Genomic DNA, 22,500 nt, shown 5'->3' on the forward strand with positions numbered 1-22,500 from the left:
GCCTCGGACCGCATGCCTTGCTACGGCGTCGCCCAACATGCCATGCCACGGCCTCGGCCCGCATGACATGCCACGGCCTCGGCCATCATGCCATGCCACGGCCTCGGCCCGCATGCCTTGCCACGGCGTTGCCCAACATGCCATGCCACGGCCTCGGCCCGCATGCCATGCCATGCCACGGCCACGGCCCGCATGCCATGCCACGGCCACGGCCTCAGCCCGCATGCCTTGCTACGGCGTCGCCCAACATGCCATGCCACGGCCTCGGCCCGCATGCCGTGCCACGGCCTCGGCCCGCATGCCATGCCATGCCACGGCCCGCATGTCTTGCCACGGCGTTGCCAAACATGCCATGCCACGGCCTCGGCCCGCATGCCTTGCGACGGCGTCGCCCAACATGCCATGCCACGGCCACGGCCCGCATGCCATGCCACGGCCTCGGCCCGCATGCCATGCCACGGCCTCGGCCCGCATGCCTTGCTGCGGCGTTGCCCAACATGCCATGCCACGGCCTCGGCCCGCATGCCTTGCCACCGCGTTGCCCAGCATGCCATGCCACCGCGTTGCCCGGCGTGCCATGCCTTAGCCTTGGCCAACATGTCGAGCCACGGCCTCGGCCCGCATGCCATGCCATGCCACAGCCCGCATGTCTTGCCACGGCGTTGCCAAACATGCCATGCCACGGCCTCGGCCCGCATGACGTGCCACGGCCTCGGCCCGCATGCCGTGCCACGGCCTCGGCCCGGATGACATGCCACGGCCTCGGCCCGCATGCCTTGCCACGACGCCGCCCAACTTGCCATGCCACGGCCTCGGCCCGCATGCCATGCCACGGCCTCGGCCCGCATGACATGCCACGGCCTCGGCCCGCATGCCTTGCTACGGCGTCGCCCAACATGCCATGCCACGGCCTCGGCCCGCATGCCATGCCACGGCCTCGGCCCGCATGACATGCCACGGCCTCGGACCGCATGCCTTGCTACGGCGTCGCCCAACATGCCATGCCACGGCCTCGGCCCGCATGCCATGCCACGGCCTCGGCCCGCATGCCATGCCACGGCCTCGGCCCGCATGCCATGCCACGGCCTCGGCCCGCATGCCTTGCTGCGGCGTTGCCCAACATGCCATGCCACGGCCTCGGCCCGCATGCCTTGCCACCGCGTTGCCCAGCATGCCATGCCACCGCGTTGCCCGGCGTGCCATGCCTTAGCCTTGGCCAACATGTCGAGCCACGGCCTCGGCCCGCATGCCATGCCATGCCACGGCCCGCATGTCTTGCCACGGTGTGGCCAAACATGCCATGCCACGGCCTCGGCCCGCATGACGTGCCACGGCCTCGGCCCGCATGACATGCCACGGCCTCGGCCCGCATGCCTTGCTACGGCGTCGCCCAACATGCCTTGCCACGGCCTCGGCCCGCATGCCATGCCACGGCCTCGGCCCGCATGACATGCCACGGCCTCGGCCAGCATGCCTTGCCACGACGCCGCCCAACTTGCCATGCCACGGCCTCGGCCCGCATGCCATGCCACGGCCTCGGCCCGCATGACATGCCACGGCCTCGGCCCGCATGCCTTGCTACGGCGTCGCCCAACATGCCATGCCACGGCCTCGGCCCGCATGCCATGCCACGGCCTCGGCCCGCATGACATGCCACGGCCTCGGACCGCATGCCTTGCTACGGCGTCGCCCAACATGCCATGCCACGGCCTCGGCCCGCATGCCACGGCACGGCCTCGGCCCGCATGCCTTGCTACGGCGTCGCCCAACATGCCATGCCACGGCCTCGGCCCGCATGCCATGCCACGGCCTCGGCCCGCATGACATGCCACGGCCTCGGACCGCATGCCTTGCTACGGCGTCGCCCAACATGCCATGCCACGGCCTCGGCCCGCATGCCATGCCACGGCCTCGGCCCGCATGACATGCCACGGCCTCGGACCGCATGCCTTGCTACGGCGTCGCCCAACATGCCATGCCACGGCCTCGGCCCGCATGCCACGGCACGGCCTCGGCCCGCATGCCTTGCTACGGCGTCGCCCAACATGCCATGCCACGGCCTCGGCCCGCATGCCATGCCACGGCCTCGGCCCGCATGACATGCCACGGCCTCGGCCCGCATGCCTTGCGACGGCGTCGCCCAACATGCCTTGCCACGGCCTCGGCCCGCATGCCATGCCACGGCCTCGGCCCGCATGCCTTGCCACGACGTCGCCCAACTTGCCATGCCACGGCCTCGGCCCGCATGCCATGCCACGGCCTCGGCGCGCATGACATGCCACGGCCTCGGCCCGCATGCCATGCTACGGCGTCGCCCAACATGCCATGCCACGGCCTCGGCCCGCATGCCATGCCACGGCCTCGGCCCGCATGCCATGCCACGGCCTCGGCCCGCATGACAGGCCACGGCCTCGGACCGCATGCCTTGCTACGGCGTCGCCCAACATGCCATGCCACGGCCTCGGCCCGCATGCCATGCCACGGCCTCGGCCCGCATGCCACGGCACGGCCTCGGCCCGCATGCCTTGCTACGGCGTCGCCCAACATGCCATGCCACGGCCTCGGCCCGCATGCCATGCCACGGCCTCGGCCCGCATGACATGCCACGGCCTCGGACCGCATGCCTTGCTACGGCGTCGCCCAACATGCCATGCCACAGCCTCGGCCCGCATGCCGTGCCACGGCCTCGGCCTCGGCCCGCATGCCTTGCTACGACGTTGGCCAACATGCCATGCCACGGCCCCGGCCCGCATGCCATGCCACCGCGTTGCCCGGCGTGCCATGCCTTAGCCTTGGCCAACATGTCGTGCCACGGCCTCGGCCCGCATGCCATGCCATGCCACGACCCTCATGTCTTGCCACGGCGTTGCCAAACATGCCATGCCACGGCCTCGGCCCGCATGCCTTGCTACGGCGTCGCCCAACATGCCATGACATGCCACGGCCTCGGCCCGCATGCCTTGCTACGGCGTCGCCCAACATGCCATGCCACGGCCTCGGCCCGCATGCCATGCCACGGCCTCGGCCCGCATGCCTTGCGACGGCGTCGCCCAACATGCCATGCCACGGCCTCGGCCCGCATGACATGCCACGGCCTCGGCCCGCATGCCTTGCCACGACGTCGCCCAACTTGCCATGCCACGGCCTCGGCCCGCATGCCATGCCACGGCCTCGGCTCGCATGACATGCCACGGCCTCGGCCTGCATGCCTTGCTACGGCGTCGCCCAACATGCCATGCCACGGCCTCGGCCCGCATGCCATGCCATGGCCTCGGCCCGCATGACATGCCACGGCCTCGGACCGCATGCCTTGCTACGGCGTCGCCCAACATGCCATGCCACGGCCCCGGCCCGCATGCCTTGCCACCGCGTTGCCCGGCGTGCCATGCCACCGCGTTGCCCGGCGTGCCATGCCTTAGCCTTGGCCAACATGTCGTGCCACGGCCTCGGCCCGCATGCCATGCCATGCCACGGCCCGCATGTCTTGCCACGGCGTTGCCAAACATGCCATGCCACGGCCTCGGCCCGCATGCCTTGCCACGGCCTCGGCCAACATGCCATGCCACGGCCTCGGCCCGCATGCCATGCCACGGCCTCGGCCCGCATGACATGCCACGGCCTCGGCCCGCATGCCTTGCTACGGCGTCGCCCAACATGCCATGCCACGGCCTCGGCCCGCATGCCATGCCACGGCCTCGGCCCGCATGCCCTTCTACGGCGTTGCCCAACATGCCATGCCACGGCCTCGGCCCGCATGCCTTGCCACCGCGTTGCCCAGCATGCCATGCCACCGCGTTGCCCGGCGTGCCATGCCTTAGCCTTGGCCAACATGTCGTGCCACGGCCTCGGCCCGCATGCCATGCCACGGCCTCGGCCCGCATGTCTTGCCACGGCGTTGCCCAACATGCCATGCCACGGCCTCGGCCCCCATGCCTTGCCACCGCGCTGCCCAGCATGCCAATGCACCGCGTTGCCCGGCGTGCCATGCCTTAGCCTTGGCGAACATGCCACGCCACGGCCTCGGCCCGCATGGCTTGCCAGGGCGTTGCCCAACATGCCATGCCACGGCCTCGGCCCGCATGTCTTGCCACGGCGTTGCCCAACATGCCATGCCATGCCACGCCACGGCCTCGGCCCGCATGCCATGCCACGGCCTCGGCCCGCATGCCATGCCATGCCACGGCCTCGGCCCGCATGCCATGCCACGGCCTCGGCCAGCATGCCATGCCAAGGCCTCGGCCCGCATGCCTTGCCACGGCGTTGCCCAGCATGCCATGCCACCGCGTTGCCCAGCGGGCCGTGCCGCGGCCTCGGCCCGCATGCCTTGCGACTGCCTTGGCCAGCGTGCCATGCCACAGCGTGCCATGCCTTAGCCTTGGCCTACATGCCATGCCACTGCCTTGGCCAGCATGTCGTGCCACCGCCACGGCCAGCATGCCATGCCGGTCCGTTGCCCAGCATGCCACGGCCGTGGCGGCATGGCAAGCCACGGCCTCGGCCAGCATGCCATGCCACGGCCTCGGCCAGCATGCCATGGCACTGTCTTGGTCAGCATGCCATGCCATGGCACCGCCTTGTCCAGCACGCCGTGCCGCAGCGTTGGCCAGCATGCCTTGGCCGGCATGCCATGCCAATGCCTTGGGCCAACATGGCGTGCCACGGGCTGGGCCATGCCGGTCCGTTGCCCGGCATGCCACGGCCGTGGCGGCATGGCAAGCCACGGCCTCGGCCAGCATGCCATGCCCCGGCCTCGCCCAGCATGCCATGGCACGGTCTTGGTCAGCATGCCATGCCATGGCACCGCCTTGTGCAGCGTTGGCCAGCATGCCTTGGCCGGCATGCCATGCCAATGCCTTGGGCCAACATGGCGTGCCACGGGCTGGGCGAGCACGGCATGCCACGGGCTGGGCGAGCATGCCACGCCACGGCCTTGGCTAGCAGCAAGGCATGCCACGGCCTCGGCGAGCATGCCATGCCATGCCAAGGCCAAGGCCAAAGCCAAGGCCAAGGCAGTGGGCAAGGCCAAGTCCCTGTGCAAGGCATGGCCAAGGCCAAGGCAAAGGCCAAGGCCGCGGGCAAAGGCCAAGGCCAAGGCCAAGGCCATGGCGTGCCACCGCCTCGATCGATCTTTTTGAACATGATTCTTTTATAATCTTACCCAAACCGTGCAACACAATTAAAAATGCACTACAATCAATTTTAAATGTCATTCCCTATTTTTTTGCAATTTTTCTGGAGCTTTTCGAATTTTTAAAGCCCTTATTTGGCATAAAAAAATCAAAATAAAATAAAAAAAATGAAAAAAATAATTTAATAATTTCTATAATTACTAGTGAATCATCCTTTAATTATGGGAATTTTTCCATAATTTTTTGACTATTTTTATTAATTTTTATTATTTTTTAAGTATTAATATCGAAATAAATTAAAATAAAATATTTTCTGTAAAAAAATATTTTTTTTAATTTTTTTTATGGTGTATTAAATTATTTCCTACAACTTTCATGTTGAAAGTTTTGGCAAAAAACCATTACTTTTTAAAAAAACCCCATTATGACTCCTCGAACATGCTTGATGTTTCCTCCTGCCAGATTGAAAAGGGCTTAACAGGCTATTTTAAGGGGGGGGCACCTCCCTTGCCCAGGGCAAGGCAGTGGCAGGTACGCCCCATGTTGGGCGCGGCCTGGGCTGCGGCCTTGGGTTACATGCACTGCGGCTCGACCGCGGCCTGGGCTGCGGCCTGGGGCGGCTCGGCCGCGGCCTTGGGCGGCCTGGACCGCGGCCTTGGGCGGCCTTGCGCGGCCTGGGCGCGGCCTTGGGCGGCCTGGGCGCGGCCTTGGGCGGCCTGGGCGCGGCCTTGCGCGGCCTGGGCGCGGCCTTGCGCGGCCTGGGCGCGGCCTTGGGCAGCATGGCGTGGCATGCGCGCGGGCGTGGGCGGCCTGGCATGCGCGCGGCATGGGCAGCACGGCATGGCATGCGCACGGCCTGGGCGGCCTGGCATGCAGCCGGCCTGGCATGCCCGCGGCGTGGGCACCACGGCATGGCATGCGCACGGCCTGGGCGGCCTGGCATGCAGCCGGCCTGGCATGCCCGCGGCGTGGGCAGCACGGCATGGCATGCGCACGGCCTGGGCGGCCTGGCATGCAGCCGGCCTGGGCAGCACGGCATGGCATGCGCACGGCCTGGGCGGCCTGGCATGCCCGCGGCGTGGGCAGCGTGGCCTGTGCGAATACCGCGCGCGTGGTCTTTTGACCACGGTGCGCGTGTTGCGCGCATGGTCGCGCACGCCTTTGCACGCCTTCGCACGCAACGCACGTCTAGTGATAAGAACCGCAGCCAAGGCAGCCCAGCCAAAGCCAGCAGCATGCCAAGCCAAGGCCAAGGCCAGCAGCATGCCATGCCACGGCCAAGGCAGCCCAGCCAAAGCCAGCAGCATGCCATGCCAAGGCCTAGGCCAGCAGCATGCCATGCCACGGCCAAGGCAGGCAAGCCAAAGCCAGCAGCATGCCATGCCAAGGCCAAGGCCAGCAGCATGCCATGCCACGGCCAAGGCAGCCCAGCCAAAGCCAGCAGCATGCCATGCCAAGGCCTAGGCCAGCAGCATGCCATGCCACGGCCAAGGCAGGCCAGCCAAAGCCAGCAGCATGCCATGCCAAGGCCAAGGCCAGCAGCATGCCATGCCACGGCCAAGGCAGCCCAGCCAAAGCCAGCAGCATGCCATGCCAAGGCCTAGGCCAGCAGCATGCCATGCCACGGCCAAGGCAGGCAAGCCAAAGCCAGCAGCATGCCATGCCAAGGCCATGGCCAGCAGCATGCCATGCCACGGCCAAGGCAGCCCAGCCAAAGCCAGCAGCATGCCATGCCAAGGCCAAGGCCAGCAGCATGCCATGCCACGGCCAAGGCAGCCCAGCCAAAGCCAGCAGCATGCCATGCCAAGGCCTAGGCCAGCAGCATGCCATGCCACGGCCAAGGCAGGCCAGCCAAAGCCAGCAGCATGCCATGCCAAGGCCAAGGCCAGCAGCATGCCATGCCACGGCCAAGGCAGCCCACCCAAAGCCAGCAGCATGCCATGCCAAGGCCTAGGCCAGCAGCATGCCATGCCACGGCCAAGGCAGGCCAGCCAAAGCCAGCAGCATGCCATGCCAAGGCCTAGGCCACCAGCATGCCATGCCACGGCCAAGGCAGCCCAGCCAAAGCCAGCAGCATGCCATGCCAAGGCCAAGGCCAGCAGCATGCCATGCCACGGCCAAGGCAGCCCAGCCAAAGCCAGCAGCATGCCATGCCAAGGCCTAGGCCAGCAGCATGCCATGCCACGGCCAAGGCAGGCAAGCCAAAGCCAGCAGCATGCCATGCCACGGCCAAGGCAGCCCAGCCAAAGCCAGCAGCATGCCATGCCAAGGCCAAGGCCAGCAGCATGCCATGCCACGGCCAAGGCAGCCCAGCCAAAGCCAGCAGCATGCCATGCCAAGGCCTAGGCCAGCAGCATGCCATGCCACGGCCAAGGCAGGCCAGCCAAAGCCAGCAGCATGCCATGCCAAGGCCAAGGCCAGCAGCATGCCATGCCACGGCCAAGGCAGCCCACCCAAAGCCAGCAGCATGCCATGCCAAGGCCTAGGCCAGCAGCATGCCATGCCACGGCCAAGGCAGGCCAGCCAAAGCCAGCAGCATGCCATGCCAAGGCCAAGGCCAGCAGCATGCCATGCCACGGCCTAGGCCAGCAGCATGCCATGCCACGGCCAAGGCAGCCCAGCCAAAGCCAGCAGCATGCCATGCCAAGGCCTAGGCCAGCAGCATGCCATGCCACGGCCAAGGCAGCCCAGCCAAAGCCAGCAGCATGCCATGCCAAGGCCAAGGCCAGCAGCATGCCATGCCACGGCCAAGGCAGGCCAGCCAAAGCCAGCAGCATGCCATGCCAAGGCCAAGGCCAGCAGCATGCCATGCCACGGCCAAGGCAGCCCAACCAAAGCCAGCAGCATGCCATGCCAAGGCCTAGGCCAGCAGCATGCCATGCCACGGCCAAGGCAGGCCAGCCAAAGCCAGCAGCATGCCATGCCAAGGCCTAGGCCACCAGCATGCCATGCCACGGCCAAGGCAGCCCCGCCAAAGCCAGCAGCATGCCATGCCAAGGCCAAGGCCAGCAGCATGCCATGCCACGGCCAAGGCAGCCCAGCCAAAGCCAGCAGCATGCCATGCCAAGGCCTAGGCCAGCAGCATGCCATGCCACGGCCAAGGCAGGCCAGCCAAAGCCAGCAACATGCCATGCCAAGGCCTAGGCCAGCAGCATGCCATGCCACGGCCAAGGCAGCCCAGGCAAAGCCAGCAGCATGCCATATCACGGCCAAGGGCAGCAGCATGCCATGCCACGGCCAAGGCAGCCCAGCCAAAGCCAGCAGCATGCCATGCCATGGCCTAGGCCAGCAGCATGCCATGCCACGGCCAAGGCAGGCCAGCCAAAGCCAGCAGCATGCCATGCCAAGGCCAAGGCCAGCAGCATGCCATGCCACGGCCAAGGCAGGCCAGCCAAAGCCAGCAGCATGCCATGCCAAGGCCTAGGCCAGCAGCATGCCATGGCACGGCCAAGGCAGCCCAGCCAAAGCCAGCAGCATGCCATATCAAGGCCAAGGCCAGCAGCATGCCATGCCACGGCCAAGGCAGCCCAGCCAAAGCCAGCAGCATGCCGTGCCATGGCCTAGGCCAGCAGCATGCCATGCCACGGCCAAGGCAGGCCAGCCAAAGCCAGCAGCATGCCCTGCCAAGGCCTAGGCCAGCAGCATGCCATGCCACGGCCAAAACAGGCCAGCCAAAGCCAGCAGCATGCCATGCCAAGGCCTAGGCCAGCAGCATGCCATGCCACGGCCAAGGCAGGCCAGCCAAAGCCAGCAGCATGCCATGCCAAGGCCAAGGCCAGCAGCATGCCATGCCACGGCCTAGGCCAGCAGCATGCCATGCCACGGCCAAGGCAGCCCAGCCAAAGCCAGCAGCATGCCATGCCAAGGCCTAGGCCAGCAGCATGCCATGCCACGGCCAAGGCAGCCCAGCCAAAGCCAGCAGCATGCCATGCCAAGGCCAAGGCCAGCAGCATGCCATGCCACGGCCAAGGCAGCCCAGCCAAAGCCAGCAGCATGCCATGCCAAGGCCAAGGCCAGCAGCATGCCATGCCACGGCCAAGGCAGCCCAGCCAAAGCCAGCAGCATGCCATGCCAAGGCCAAGGCCAGCAGCATGCCATGCCACGGCCAAGGCAGCCCAGCCAAAGCCAGCAGCATGCCATGCCAAGGCCTAGGCCAGCAGCATGCCATGCCACGGCCAAGGCAGCCCAGCCAAAGCCAGCAGCATGCCATGCCAAGGCCTAGGCCAGCAGCATGCCATGCCACGGCCAAGGCAGGCAAGCCAAAGCCAGCAGCATGCCATGCCACGGCCAAGGCAGCCCAGCCAAAGCCAGCAGCATGCCATGCCAAGGCCTAGGCCAGCAGCATGCCATGCCACGGCCAAGGCAGGCCAGCCAAAGCCAGCAGCATGCCATGCCAAGGCCAAGGCCAGCAGCATGCCATGCCACGGCCAAGGCAGCCCAGCCAAAGCAAGCAGCATGCCATGCCAAGGCCTAGGCCAGCAGCATGCCATGCCACGGCCAAGGCAGGCAAGCCAAAGCCAGCAGCATGCCATGCCAAGGCCATGGCCAGCAGCATGCCATGCCACGGCCAAGGCAGCCCAGCCAAAGCCAGCAGCATGCCATGCCAAGGCCAAGGCCAGCAGCATGCCATGCCACGGCCAAGGCAGCCCAGCCAAAGCCAGCAGCATGCCATGCCAAGGCCTAGGCCAGCAGCATGCCATGCCACGGCCAAGGCAGGCCAGCCAAAGCCAGCAGCATGCCATGCCAAGGCCAAGGCCAGCAGCATGCCATGCCACGGCCAAGGCAGCCCACCCAAAGCCAGCAGCATGCCATGCCAAGGCCTAGCCCAGCAGCATGCCATGCCACGGCCAAGGCAGGCCAGCCAAAGCCAGCAGCATGCCATGCCAAGGCCTAGGCCACCAGCATGCCATGCCACGGCCAAGGCAGCCCAGCCAAAGCCAGCAGCATGCCATGCCAAGGCCAAGGCCAGCAGCATGCCATGCCACGGCCAAGGCAGCCCAGCCAAAGCCAGCAGCATGCCATGCCAAGGCCTAGGCCAGCAGCATGCCATGCCACGGCCAAGGCAGGCAAGCCAAAGCCAGCAGCATGCCATGCCACGGCCAAGGCAGCCCAGCAAAAGCCAGCAGCATGCCATGCCAAGGCCAAGGCCAGCAGCATGCCATGCCACGGCCAAGGCAGCCCAGCCAAAGCCAGCAGCATGCCATGCCAAGGCCTAGGCCAGCAGCATGCCATGCCACGGCCAAGGCAGGCCAGCCAAAGCCAGCAGCATGCCATGCCAAGGCCAAGGCCAGCAGCATGCCATGCCACGGCCAAGGCAGCCCACCCAAAGCCAGCAGCATGCCATGCCAAGGCCTAGGCCAGCAGCATGCCATGCCACGGCCAAGGCAGGCCAGCCAAAGCCAGCAGCATGCCATGCCAAGGCCAAGGCCAGCAGCATGCCATGCCACGGCCTAGGCCAGCAGCATGCCATGCCACGGCCAAGGCAGCCCAGCCAAAGCCAGCAGCATGCCATGCCAAGGCCTAGGCCAGCAGCATGCCATGCCACGGCCAAGGCAGCCCAGCCAAAGCCAGCAGCATGCCATGCCAAGGCCAAGGCCAGCAGCATGCCATGCCACGGCCAAGGCAGGCCAGCCAAAGCCAGCAGCATGCCATGCCAAGGCCAAGGCCAGCAGCATGCCATGCCACGGCCAAGGCAGCCCAACCAAAGCCAGCAGCATGCCATGCCAAGGCCTAGGCCAGCAGCATGCCATGCCACGGCCAAGGCAGGCCAGCCAAAGCCAGCAGCATGCCATGCCAAGGCCTAGGCCACCAGCATGCCATGCCACGGCCAAGGCAGCCCCGCCAAAGCCAGCAGCATGCCATGCCAAGGCCAAGGCCAGCAGCATGCCATGCCACGGCCAAGGCAGCCCAGCCAAAGCCAGCAGCATGCCATGCCAAGGCCTAGGCCAGCAGCATGCCATGCCACGGCCAAGGCAGGCCAGCCAAAGCCAGCAACATGCCATGCCAAGGCCTAGGCCAGCAGCATGCCATGCCACGGCCAAGGCAGCCCAGCCAAAGCCAGCAGCATGCCATATCACGGCCAAGGGCAGCAGCATGCCATGCCACGGCCAAGGCAGCCCAGCCAAAGCCAGCAGCATGCCATGCCATGGCCTAGGCCAGCAGCATGCCATGCCACGGCCAAGGCAGGCCAGCCAAAGCCAGCAGCATGCCATGCCAAGGCCAAGGCCAGCAGCATGCCATGCCACGGCCAAGGCAGGCCAGCCAAAGCCAGCAGCATGCCATGCCAAGGCCTAGGCCAGCAGCATGCCATGGCACGGCCAAGGCAGCCCAGCCAAAGCCAGCAACATGCCATATCAAGGCCAAGGCCAGCAGCATGCCATGCCACGGCCAAGGCAGCCCAGCCAAAGCCAGCAGCATGCCATGCCATGGCCTAGGCCAGCAGCATGCCATGCCACGGCCAAGGCAGGCCAGCCAAAGCCAGCAGCATGCCATGCCAAGGCCTAGGCCAGCAGCATGCCATGCCACGGCCAAAACAGGCCAGCCAAAGCCAGCAGCATGCCATGCCAAGGCCTAGGCCAGCAGCATGCCATGCCACGGCCAAGGCAGGCCAGCCAAAGCCAGCAGCATGCCATGCCAAGGCCAAGGCCAGCAGCATGCCATGCCACGGCCTAGGCCAGCAGCATGCCATGCCACGGCCAAGGCAGCCCAGCCAAAGCCAGCAGCATGCCATGCCAAGGCCTAGGCCAGCAGCATGCCATGCCACGGCCAAGGCAGCCCAGCCAAAGCCAGCAGCATGCCATGCCAAGGCCAAGGCCAGCAGCATGCCATGCCACGGCCAAGGCAGCCCAGCCAAAGCCAGCAGCATGCCATGCCAAGGCCAAGGCCAGCAGCATGCCATGCCACGGCCAAGGCAGCCCAGCCAAAGCCAGCAGCATGCCATGCCAAGGCCTAGGCCAGCAGCATGCCATGCCACGGCCAAGGCAGGCCAGCCAAAGCCAACAGCATGGCATGCCAAGGCCAAGGCCAGCAGCATGCCATGCCACGGCCAAGGCAGCCCAGCCAAAGCCAGCAGCATGCCATGCCAAGGCCTAGGCCAGCAGCATGCCATGCCACGGCCAAGGCAGGCCAGCCAAAGCGAGCAGCATGCCATGCCAAGGCCTAGGCCAGCAGCATGCCATGCCACGGCCAAGGCAGCCCAACCAAAGCCAGCAGCATGCCATGCCAAGGCTTAGGCCAGCAGCATGCCATGCCACGGCCAAGGCAGGCCAGCCAAAGCCAGCAGCATGCCATGCCAAGGCCTAGGCCACCAGCATGCCATGCCACGGCCAAGGCAGCCCAGCCAAAGCCAGCAGCATGCCATGCCAAGGCCAAGGCCAGCAGCATGCCATGCCACGGCCAAGGCAGCCCAGCCAAAGCCAGCAGCATGCCATGCCAAGGCCTAGGCCAGCAGCATGCCATGCCACGGCCAACGCAGGCCAGCCAAAGCCAGCAGCATGCCATGCCAAGGCCTAGGCCAGCAGCATGCCATGCCACGGCCATGGCAGCCCAGCCAAAGCCAGCAGCATGCCATATCAAGGCCAAGGGCAGCAGCATGCCATGCCACGGCCAAGGCAGCCCAGCCAAAGCCAGCAGCATGCCATGCCAAGGCCTAGGCCAGCAGCATGCCATGCCACGGCCAAGGCAGGCAAGCCAAAGCCAGCAGCATGCCATGCCACGGCCAAGGCAGCCCAGCCAAAGCCAGCAGCATGCCATGCCAAGGCCAAGGCCAGCAGCATGCCATGCCACGGCCAAGGCAGCCCAGCCAAAGCCAGCAGCATGCCATGCCAAGGCCTAGGCCAGCAGCATGCCATGCCACGGCCAAGGCAGGCCAGCCAAAGCCAGCAGCATGCCATGCCAAGGCCAAGGCCAGCAGCATGCCATGCCACGGCCAAGGCAGCCCAGCCAAAGCAAGCAGCATGCCATGCCAAGGCCTAGGCCAGCAGCATGCCATGCCACGGCCAAGGCAGGCAAGCCAAAGCCAGCAGCATGCCATGCCAAGGCCATGGCCAGCAGCATGCCATGCCACGGCCAAGGCAGCCCAGCCAAAGCCAGCAGCATGCCATGCCAAGGCCAAGGCCAGCAGCATGCCATGCCACGGCCAAGGCAGCCCAGCCAAAGCCAGCAGCATGCCATGCCAAGGCCTAGGCCAGCAGCATGCCATGCCACGGCCAAGGCAGGCCAGCCAAAGCCAGCAGCATGCCATGCCAAGGCCAAGGCCAGCAGCATGCCATGCCACGGCCAAGGCAGCCCACCCAAAGCCAGCAGCATGCCATGCCAAGGCCTAGGCCAGCAGCATGCCATGCCACGGCCAAGGCAGGCCAGCCAAAGCCAGCAGCATGCCATGCCAAGGCCTAGGCCACCAGCATGCCATGCCACGGCCAAGGCAGCCCAGCCAAAGCCAGCAGCATGCCATGCCAAGGCCAAGGCCAGCAGCATGCCATGCCACGGCCAAGGCAGCCCAGCCAAAGCCAGCAGCATGCCATGCCAAGGCCTAGGCCAGCAGCATGCCATGCCACGGCCAAGGCAGGCAAGCCAAAGCCAGCAGCATGCCATGCCACGGCCAAGGCAGCCCAGCCAAAGCCAGCAGCATGCCATGCCAAGGCCAAGGCCAGCAGCATGCCATGCCACGGCCAAGGCAGCCCAGCCAAAGCCAGCAGCATGCCATGCCAAGGCCTAGGCCAGCAGCATGCCATGCCACGGCCAAGGCAGGCCAGCCAAAGCCAGCAGCATGCCATGCCAAGGCCAAGGCCAGCAGCATGCCATGCCACGGCCAAGGCAGCCCACCCAAAGCCAGCAGCATGCCATGCCAAGGCCTAGGCCAGCAGCATGCCATGCCACGGCCAAGGCAGGCCAGCCAAAGCCAGCAGCATGCCATGCCAAGGCCAAGGCCAGCAGCATGCCATGCCACGGCCTAGGCCAGCAGCATGCCATGCCACGGCCAAGGCAGCCCAGCCAAAGCCAGCAGCATGCCATGCCAAGGCCTAGGCCAGCAGCATGCCATGCCACGGCCAAGGCAGCCCAGCCAAAGCCAGCAGCATGCCATGCCAAGGCCAAGGCCAGCAGCATGCCATGCCACGGCCAAGGCAGGCCAGCCAAAGCCAGCAGCATGCCATGCCAAGGCCAAGGCCAGCAGCATGCCATGCCACGGCCAAGGCAGCCCAACCAAAGCCAGCAGCATGCCATGCCAAGGCCTAGGCCAGCAGCATGCCATGCCACGGCCAAGGCAGGCCAGCCAAAGCCAGCAGCATGCCATGCCAAGGCCTAGGCCACCAGCATGCCATGCCACGGCCAAGGCAGCCCCGCCAAAGCCAGCAGCATGCCATGCCAAGGCCAAGGCCAGCAGCATGCCATGCCACGGCCAAGGCAGCCCAGCCAAAGCCAGCAGCATGCCATGCCAAGGCCTAGGCCAGCAGCATGCCATGCCACGGCCAAGGCAGGCCAGCCAAAGCCAGCAACATGCCATGCCAAGGCCTAGGCCAGCAGCATGCCATGCCACGGCCAAGGCAGCCCAGCCAAAGCCAGCAGCATGCCATATCACGGCCAAGGGCAGCAGCATGCCATGCCACGGCCAAGGCAGCCCAGCCAAAGCCAGCAGCATGCCATGCCATGGCCTAGGCCAGCAGCATGCCATGCCACGGCCAAGGCAGGCCAGCCAAAGCCAGCAGCATGCCATGCCAAGGCCAAGGCCAGCAGCATGCCATGCCACGGCCAAGGCAGGCCAGCCAAAGCCAGCAGCATGCCATGCCAAGGCCTAGGCCAGCAGCATGCCATGGCACGGCCAAGGCAGCCCAGCCAAAGCCAGCAGCATGCCATATCAAGGCCAAGGCCAGCAGCATGCCATGCCACGGCCAAGGCAGCCCAGCCAAAGCCAGCAGCATGCCATGCCATGGCCTAGGCCAGCAGCATGCCATGCCACGGCCAAGGCAGGCCAGCCAAAGCCAGCAGCATGCCATGCCAAGGCCTAGGCCAGCAGCATGCCATGCCACGGCCAAAACAGGCCAGCCAAAGCCAGCAGCATGCCATGCCAAGGCCTAGGCCAGCAGCATGCCATGCCACGGCCAAGGCAGGCCAGCCAAAGCCAGCAGCATGCCATGCCAAGGCCAAGGCCAGCAGCATGCCATGCCACGGCCTAGGCCAGCAGCATGCCATGCCACGGCCAAGGCAGCCCAGCCAAAGCCAGCAGCATGCCATGCCAAGGCCTAGGCCAGCAGCATGCCATGCCACGGCCAAGGCAGCCCAGCCAAAGCCAGCAGCATGCCATGCCAAGGCCAAGGCCAGCAGCATGCCATGCCACGGCCAAGGCAGCCCAGCCAAAGCCAGCAGCATGCCATGCCAAGGCCAAGGCCAGCAGCATGCCATGCCACGGCCAAGGCAGCCCAGCCAAAGCCAGCAGCATGCCATGCCAAGGCCTAGGCCAGCAGCATGCCATGCCACGGCCAAGGCAGGCCAGCCAAAGCCAACAGCATGGCATGCCAAGGCCAAGGCCAGCAGCATGCCATGCCACGGCCAAGGCAGCCCAGCCAAAGCCAGCAGCATGCCATGCCAAGGCCTAGGCCAGCAGCATGCCATGCCACGGCCAAGGCAGGCCAGCCAAAGCGAGCAGCATGCCATGCCAAGGCCTAGGCCAGCAGCATGCCATGCCACGGCCAAGGCAGCCCAACCAAAGCCAGCAGCATGCCATGCCAAGGCTTAGGCCAGCAGCATGCCATGCCACGGCCAAGGCAGGCCAGCCAAAGCCAGCAGCATGCCATGCCAAGGCCTAGGCCACCAGCATGCCATGCCACGGCCAAGGCAGCCCAGCCAAAGCCAGCAGCATGCCATGCCAAGGCCAAGGCCAGCAGCATGCCATGCCACGGCCAAGGCAGCCCAGCCAAAGCCAGCAGCATGCCATGCCAAGGCCTAGGCCAGCAGCATGCCATGCCACGGCCAACGCAGGCCAGCCAAAGCCAGCAGCATGCCATGCCAAGGCCTAGGCCAGCAGCATGCCATGCCACGGCCATGGCAGCCCAGCCAAAGCCAGCAGCATGCCATATCAAGGCCAAGGGCAGCAGCATGCCATGCCACGGCCAAGGCAGCCCAGCCAAAGCCAGCAGCATGCCATGCCATGGCCTAGGCCAGCAGCATGCCATGCCACGGCCAAGGCAGGCCAGCCAAAGCCAGCAGCATGCCATGCCAAGGCCAAGGCCAGCAGCATGCCATGCCACGGCCAAGGCAGCCCAGCCAAAGCCAGCAGCATGCCATGCCAAGGCCTAGGCCAGCAGCATGCCATGCCACGGCCAAGGCAGCCCAGCCAAAGCCAGCAGCATGCCATATCAAGGCCAAGGCCAGCAGCATGCCATGCCACGGCCAAGGCAGCCCAGCCAAAGCCAGCAGCATGCCATGCCATGCCTAGGCCAGCAGCATGCCATGCCACGGCCAAGGCAGGCCAGCCAAAGCCAGCAGCATGCCATGCCAAGGCCTAGGCCAGCAGCATGCCATGCCACGGCCAAGGCAGGCCAGCCAAAGCCAGCAGCATGCCATGCCAAGGCCAAGGCCAGCAGCATGCCATGCCACGGCCAAGGCAGGCCTGCCAAAGCCAGCAGCATGCCATGCCAAGGCCAAGGCCAGCAGCATGCCATGCCAAGGCCAAGGCCAGCAGCATGCCATGCCACGGCCAAGGCTGCCAGCCAAAGCCAGCAGCATGCCATGCCAAGGCCTAGGCCAGCAGCATACCATGCCAAGGCCTAGGCCAGCAGCATGCCATGCCACGGCCAAGGCAGCCCAGCCAAAGCCAGCAGCATGCCATGCCAAGGCCTAGGCCAGCAGCATGCCATGCCACGGCCAAGGCAGCCCAGCCAAAGCCAGCAGCATGCCATGCCAAGGCCAAGGCCAGCAGCATGCCATGCCACGGCCAAGGCAGCCCAGCCAAAGCCAGCAGCATGCCATGCCAAGGCCAAGGCCAGCAGCATGCCATGCCACGGCCAAGGCAGCCCAGCCAAAGCCAGCAGCATGCCATGCCAAGGCCTAGGCCAGCAGCATGCCATGCCACGGCCAAGGCAGGCCAGCCAAAGCCAACAGCATGGCATGCCAAGGCCAAGGCCAGCAGCATGCCATGCCACGGCCAAGGCAGCCCAGCCAAAGCCAGCAGCATGCCATGCCAAGGCCTAGGCCAGCAGCATGCCATGCCACGGCCAAGGCAGGCCAGCCAAAGCGAGCAGCATGCCATGCCAAGGCCAAGGCCAGCAGCATGCCATGCCACGGCCAAGGCAGCCCAACCAAAGCCAGCAGCATGCCATGCCAAGGCTTAGGCCAGCAGCATGCCATGCCACGGCCAAGGCAGGCCAGCCAAAGCCAGCAGCATGCCATGCCAAGGCCTAGGCCACCAGCATGCCATGCCACGGCCAAGGCAGCCCAGCCAAAGCCAGCAGCATGCCATGCCAAGGCCAAGGCCAGCAGCATGCCATGCCACGGCCAAGGCAGCCCAGCCAAAGCCAGCAGCATGCCATGCGAAGGCCTAGGCCAGCAGCATGCCATGCGAAGGCCTAGGCCAGCAGCATGCCATGCCACGGCCAACGCAGGCCAGCCAAAGCCAGCAGCATGCCATGCCAAGGCCTAGGCCAGCAGCATGCCATGCCACGGCCAAGGCAGCCCAGCCAAAGCCAGCAGCATGCCATATCAAGGCCAAGGGCAGCAGCATGCCATGCCACGGCCAAGGCAGCCCAGCCAAAGCCAGCAGCATGCCATGCCATGGCCTAGGCCAGCAGCATGCCATGCCACGGCCAAGGCAGGCCAGCCAAAGCCAGCAGCATGCCATGCCAAGGCCAAGGCAGCCCAGCCAAAGCCAGCAGCATGCCATGCCAAGGCCTAGGCCAGCAGCATGCCATGCCACGGCCAAGGCAGCCCAGCCAAAGCCAGCAGCATGCCATATCAAGGCCAAGGCCAGCAGCATGCCATGCCACGGCCAAGGCAGCCCAGCCAAAGCCAGCAGCATGCCATGCCATGCCTAGGCCAGCAGCATGCCATGCCACGGCCAAGGCAGGCCAGCCAAAGCCAGCAGCATGCCATGCCAAGGCCTAGGCCAGCAGCATGCCATGCCACGGCCAAGGCAGGCCAGCCAAAGCCAGCAGCATGCCATGCCAAGGCCAAGGCCAGCAGCATGCCATGCCACGGCCAAGGCAGGCCAGCCAAAGCCAGCAGCATGCCATGCCAAGGCCAAGGCCAGCAGCATGCCATGCCACGGCCAAGGCTGCCAGCCAAAGCCAGCAGCATGCCATGCCAAGGCCTAGGCCAGCAGCATGCCATGCCACGGCCAAGGCAGCCCAGCCAAAGCCAGCAGCATGCCATGCCAAGGCCTAGGCCAGCAGCATGCCATGCCACGGCCAAGGCAGCCCAGCCAAAGCCAGCAGCATGCCATGCCACGGCCAAGGCAGCCCAGCCAAAGCCAGCAGCATGCCATGCCAAGGCCAAGGCCAAGGCCAGCAGCATGCCATGCCATGCCACGGCCAAGGCCAAGGCCGAGGCAGCCCATCCGAAGCCAGCAACATTCCATGGCAAGGCCAACGCAGCCCAGCCAAAGCCGGCGGCATGCCATGCCAAGGCCAAGGCCAGCCGCATGTCTTGCCACGGCCTTGTCCCGCAGCGTGGCGTGCCTTGGCCTTGGGCTAGAACATCGCATGCCACGCCCTTGGCAAGCAATCCTGTCCCTCGTGTAATTGCCATTTGGTTTGGCTTTGACTTACGTATATGTTGCCCTGCGAAATGCTTGTCCCTCGGGTAATAGCCGGTTTGGTTGCCTTTGACTTGCGAACACGTTGCTAGTGCTTTCCCCAGTGGAAGCTTGTTGGGAAAAGTATGTCCCTCGGAAGTTGCCTGTTGCGTTTGTTATTTGCATTCGAGCTATCCGATGCTTGCTGGGTTTCTCTAAGAGTTTTTGCACGTTCGTCGGGCTTTTTAATTATTTATTTACTCATAAAAATTATAATAAAATAAATTAAAAATAAAAAAATAATTAAAAAAATTACTATAATTACTAGTGCCTCATCTTATAATTGTTGGAATTTTTCTAGAATTTTTTGAGTATTTTTAGTAATTTTTATTATTTTTTAAGTATTAAAATTGAAATAAATTAAAATAAAATATTCCGGTGGCCAAATATTTTTTTATAATTTTTTTTATGGTGTATTAAATTATTTCATACAACTTTCATGTTGAAAGTTTTGGCAAAAAACCATTACTTTTTAAAAAAACCCCATTATGACTCCTCGAACATGCTTGATGTTTCCTCCTGCCAGATTGAAAAGGGCTTAACAGGCTATTATAAGGGGGGGGCACCTCCCTTAAGGCTGGCCAGCATGGCCAGGCCACAGGCCACGCCTATGCCTAGGCGGGCGCTTGGCACATGCCATCGCTTGGCTTGTGGCATTGGCTTGTGGCATCGAAACTACATAGCCAAGCACGGGATGCGTCGAGTGGCGGCCCGCGGCGGTGGCGGTGGCACGTTGGCCTAGGGCAGCATGCCATGCCACAGCCTTGGCCAGCAACATGGCATGCCAAAGCCTTGGCCAGCAGCATGCCATGCCCTGGCCTTGGCAAGCATGTCATGCCACGGCCTTGGCCAGCAGCATGCCATGCCACGACCTTGGCCAGCAGCATGCCATGCCCCGGCCTTGGCCAGCATGTCATGCCACGGCCTTGGCCAGCAGCATGCCATGCCACAGCCTTGGCCAGCAGCATGCCATGCCACAGCCTTGGCCAGCAACATGGCATGCCAAAGCCTTGGCCAGCAGCACGCCATGCCCCGGCCTTGGCAACCTTGCCAAGCCACGGCCATGGCCAGCAGCGTGCTATGCCCCGGCCTTGGCCAGCAGCGTGCCATGCCACGACCTTGGCCAGCAGCTTGCCATGCCCCGGCCTTGGCCAGCATGTCATGCCACGGCCTTGGCCAGCAGCATGCCATGCCACGGCCTTGGCCAGCAACATGGCATGCCGCGGCCTTGGCCGGCAGCATGCCATGCCGCGGCCTTGGCCGGCAGCATGGCAAGCCCAAGCCTTGGTCAGCAGCAGCATGCCATGCCAACGCCTTGGCCAGCAGCATGCCTTGCCACGGCCTCGGCCATCAGCATGCCTTGCCACGGCCTCGGCCATCAGCATGCCTTGCCACGGCCTCGGCCATCAGCATGCCTTGCCACGGCCTTGTCCAGCAGCATGGCATGCCCGGCCTTGGCCAGCAGCATGTCATGCCACGGCCTTGGCAAGCATGCCAAGCCACGGCCTTGGCAAGCATGCCATGTCCCTCGGGTAATTGTACAAGTTGCCTTGCGAAATGCATGTCCCTCGGTTAAATTGCCATTTGGTTGGCTTTGGCGTGCGAACGAGTTGCCTGTGCTTTCCTTGTGGAAGCTTGTTGCGAGAAGTATGTCCCTCGAAAGTTGCCTGTTGCGTTTGTTATTTGCATTCGCGCTAACCGGTGCTTGCTCGGCCTCTCTAAATGTTTTCGCGCGTTCGTCGGGCTTCTTGGTCCTTCGGGGGGTGATTCGTTTTGGGGGGCTGGTGCACAGTGTACGTCGTGGCGCGTGAGTTGTGTTCGGTTTGTGCGAGTTGGACGGATCCCTGCCTGTGCAGCGAACTCCACTGGTGCATTCCTCCATGTCCCTCGGGTTGTCTTCGACTCGCCTTCGGGTTGCTTGCGCTTCCCTAGTGGAAGGTGCCTTGCGAAAAGCGTGTCCCTCGGGTAATTGCCATTTGGTTGGCTTTGACGTTCGAACGAGTTGCCTATGCTTTCCTAGTGGAAGCTTGTTGCGAAAAGTATGTCCCTCGAAATTTGCCTGTTGCGTTTGTTATTTGCATTCGCGCTAACCGGTGCTTGCTCGGCCTCTCTAAATGTTTTCGCGCGTTCGTCGGGCTTCTTAGTCCTTCGGGGGGTGATTCGTTTTGGGGGGCTGGTGCACAGTGTACGTCGTGGCGCGTGAGTTGTGTTCGGTTTGTGCGAGTTGGACGGATCCCTGCCTGTGCAGCGAACTCCACTGGTGCATTCCTCCATGTCCCTCGGGTTGTCTTCGACTCGCCTTCGGGTTGCTTGCGCTTCCCTAGTGGAAGGTGCCTTGCGAAAAGCGTGTCCCTCGGGTAATTGCCATTTGGTTGGCTTTGACGTTCGAACGAGTTGCCTATGCTTTCCTAGTGGAAGCTTGTTGCGAAAAGTATGTCCCTCGAAAGTTGCCTGTTGCGTTTGTTATTTGCATTCGCGCTAACCGGTGCTTGCTCGGCCTCTCTAAATGTTTTCGCGCGTTCGTCGGGCTTCTTAGTCCTTCGGGGGGTGATTCGTTTTGGGGGGCTGGTGCACAGTGTACGTCGTGGCGCGTGAGTTGTGTTCGGTTTGTGCGAGTTGGACGGATCCCTGCCTGTGCAGCGAACTCCACTGGTGCATTCCTCCATGTCCCTCGGGTTGTCTTCGACTCGCCTTCGGGTTGCCTGCGCTTCCCTAGTGGAAGGTGCCTTGCGAAAAGCGTGTCCCTCGGGTAATTGCCATTTGGTTGGCTTTGACGTTCGAACGAGTTGCCTATGCTTTCCTAGTGGAAGCTTGTTGCGAAAAGTATGTCCCTCGAAAGTTGCCTGTTGCGCTTGTTACTTTCATTCGCGCTAACCGGTGCTTGCTCGGCCTCTCTAAATGTTTTCGCGCGTTCGTCGGGCTTCTTAGTCCTTCGGGGGGTGATTCGTTTTGGGGGGCTGGTGCACAGTGTACGTCGTGGCGCGTGAGTTGTGTTCGGTTTGTGCGAGTTGGACGGATCCCTGCCTGTGCAGCGAACTCCACTGGTGCATTCCTTCATGTCCCTCGGGTGATCGCCTTTAGGTTGTCTTCGACTCGCCTTCGGGTTGTCTGCGCTTCCCTAGTGGAAGGTGCCTTGCGAAAAGCATGTCCCTCGGGTAATTGCCATTTGGTTGGCTTTGACGTTCGAACGAGTTGCCTGTGCTTTCCTAGTGGAAGCTTGTTGCGAAAAGTATGTCCCTCGAAAGTTGCCTGTTGCGCTTGTTATTTGCGTTCGCGCTAACCGGTGCTTGCTCGGCCTCTCTAAATGTTTTCGCGCGTTCGTCGGGCTTCTTGGTCCTTCGGGGGGTGATTCGTTTTGGGGGGCTGGTGCACAGTGTACGTCGTGGCGCGTGAGTTGTGTTCGGTTTGTGCGAGTTGGACGAATCCCTGCCTGTGCAGCGAACTCCACTGGTGCATTCCTCCATGTCCCTCGGGTAAATGCCTTAAGGTTGTCTTCGACTCGCCTTCGAGTTGCCTACGCTTCCCTAGTGGTAAAGGTCCTTGCGAAAAGCCCGGTCCCTCGGTTTGTTGCCGTTCGGTTGGCTTTGA

This window comes from Camellia sinensis, unplaced genomic scaffold, assembly GCF_055761805.1.
Source record: "Camellia sinensis isolate YWXY unplaced genomic scaffold, ASM5576180v1 Unanchor4, whole genome shotgun sequence".
Lineage (NCBI taxonomy): Eukaryota > Viridiplantae > Streptophyta > Magnoliopsida > Ericales > Theaceae > Camellia > Camellia sinensis.